Raw genomic sequence first — 2,324 nt, forward strand, 5'->3', positions numbered from 1 at the left:
AATATTTTTGGAAAATGATAGTTTAAATTATTTTAACTATCACTAAAACTTGGGAATCAATATACTAATAAATATTATTAAACTTACATTTTGTGGATTCTAGTATCTTAATAATCTTTTCTTTTAATACTTATTTTCAACTCATTATTGGTTTATTTTCATTATCTTAAAAAGCTTTATTTTTCAATATTTCATTTTATGTTCATACTATTAAAACTCATCAATCTTTGGAACTAGGTTAGAATTTATTACTTTTGATTTAAAATAGTTTCATTTTCGATTTTAGACAACTCCTTTGGGTTCGACATCCTTGCTTACGATCACTATTCTATATGGACGATTCGTGCGCTTGCGATATATAAATTTTTAAACATACCCGTTTAGGGTCCATCAAGTTTTTGGCGCCGTTGCCGGGGAGTTGCAAGAGAAAAGAAACGAATTTATCTCAAGGTTAGTGAATTCTTCTACTAGTTATTTTAATTTTTTTTACACTTAAAAAAAAAAACAAAAAAATATATATCTATAAAATCTAAAAAAAAAAAAAAGATAAAAAGAAATTTGGGACGGTTCAACCACCCATAAAAAAAAATATATACTTATATTTATATTTATTGTTTTTTTTTTAGTTGACGGCACTTGTGCCTCCTATCTATCCTTTTAATTTTTATAGTCGATGGCACTTGTGCCTCCTAATTTTGTTATAATTTTGTTGTAATTTTATTTCTTTTATATCTTTGTTAATTGATGGCACTTGTGCCTCTTGACATTTGTTGTAATTTTCTTTATTTATATTGTTGTAATTTTTATTTTATTTAATTTCCGCAAATTACTAGTTGATGGCAATTTTGCCTCCTAGCTAGTTGATGGCAATTTTTGCCTCCTAGTCCTCTATCTTATGTTTAAGTTGATGGCACTTGTGCCTCCTAGTTTTTACCTTAATTTTGTTATGGTTGATGGCATGCTATGCCTCCCTACTCTTGCTTAAATTTTAGTCTTATTTAATTTTTGCCTTATTTTTCTTTGTCTTCTTTAATATTTTAGCGTAATATTGTGAAAAATACTTGAAAAAAAAAAAAAAAAAAAAACCTAAATCTTGTCCTTTCACCATAAGCAATTCTTGCTTAAAGGAAATTTGACCAAAATTCCCATCCGCCTCTACTAATTAACCTCGGGGAGTTGTTAGTAGTGCGCGAGTAAGTGGAATCAAATAGGCCTGGGGACAAGTAAACCATAAGAATTATATTGTTGTGAAATCTCTAAAAATTCTAAGTATGCTCTGTGGTTGCGGTTTTAACTGATCTTCCACATCAGAAAATTGTTTGTTTGAGATTATCCTTGTTGCCTTGTTTGTGAAAAATTGTATGCATCATTGGGAACGTAACTCTAAAAAACGATTAGTAAAAATACGTTTATCTTTGTTTGAAATTGAAAGTGTTAGTAAAAATTTGAGCATCATGGAACCTATTGCTAATATTGTTGATGAAAATGTTGTGCCTGAAAAAACTTTGCTTGAATATTTTGCACCTATTTCATCTAATGCTCCTTCATGCATTGTTTTACCTACTACTTCTGCTACTCATTTTGAGCTTAAACCCGCAATCATTCAATTATTGCCATCTTTTTATGGGTTAGATAGAGAGGATCCTTACATGCATGTCAAAGATTTCTTAGAAATTTGCTCAACATTTAAATTTCAAAATTTTTCTGATGAGTCGGTCAAACTAAGATTGTTCCCTTTTTCATTAAAAGACAAATCAAAAGCCTGGTTAAATTCCCTTCCCACGGGGTCTATAACTACATGGGATCAACTTTATAATAAATTCTTACTGAAATTTTTTCCTATGTCTAAAACTGATAGTCTAAGGAGAGAAATCTCCGAGTTTTTTCAAAAAGATAATGAAGAGTTTTATGAATGTTGGGAAAGATTTAAAGATTTATTATTAAAATGTCCTCATCATGGTTTTGAAAAATGGAGACTTGTAAAATATTTTTATGATGGTTTGACTCCCTCTAATCGTCAAATGATTCAATCTATGCATACTGGAAAATTTTTAAAATTTCAAGGACAAGAGGCGTGGGACGCCCTTGAAGATTTATCTGTCAATTCACAACAATGGAATTATTTTGATCCTAGGTCTAGGTCAACTAATTCACCAAAAAGAGGAGGAAGGTATGAAGTAAAAGAAGAATTAGACTTAAGAACATCCTTAGATAAATTAGCGAGAAAAGTAGAAGCTTTAGCCATAAGCCAAACTATAAACTCTCCAATTCAACCTAGAAAAGATGTTTGTTCTATATGTTCTAGTCCTTGCCATAATGCCCAA

The 2,324-nt window shown here is 30.0% G+C and overlaps 1 non-coding gene across 1 annotated transcript; it reads right to left on the reverse strand.

Moving 5' to 3' along the window:
• Positions 1-1,856: 1,856 nt before the first annotated feature.
• LOC133820488 (small nucleolar RNA R71) lies at positions 1,857-1,963 on the reverse strand. The gene has a single exon (XR_009886896.1). It is a non-coding gene; the product is annotated as a small nucleolar RNA R71 (small nucleolar RNA).
• Positions 1,964-2,324: the final 361 nt, after the last annotated feature.

Source organism: Humulus lupulus, chromosome 2 (genome assembly GCF_963169125.1).
Source record: "Humulus lupulus chromosome 2, drHumLupu1.1, whole genome shotgun sequence".
NCBI classification, from domain to species: domain Eukaryota; kingdom Viridiplantae; phylum Streptophyta; class Magnoliopsida; order Rosales; family Cannabaceae; genus Humulus; species Humulus lupulus.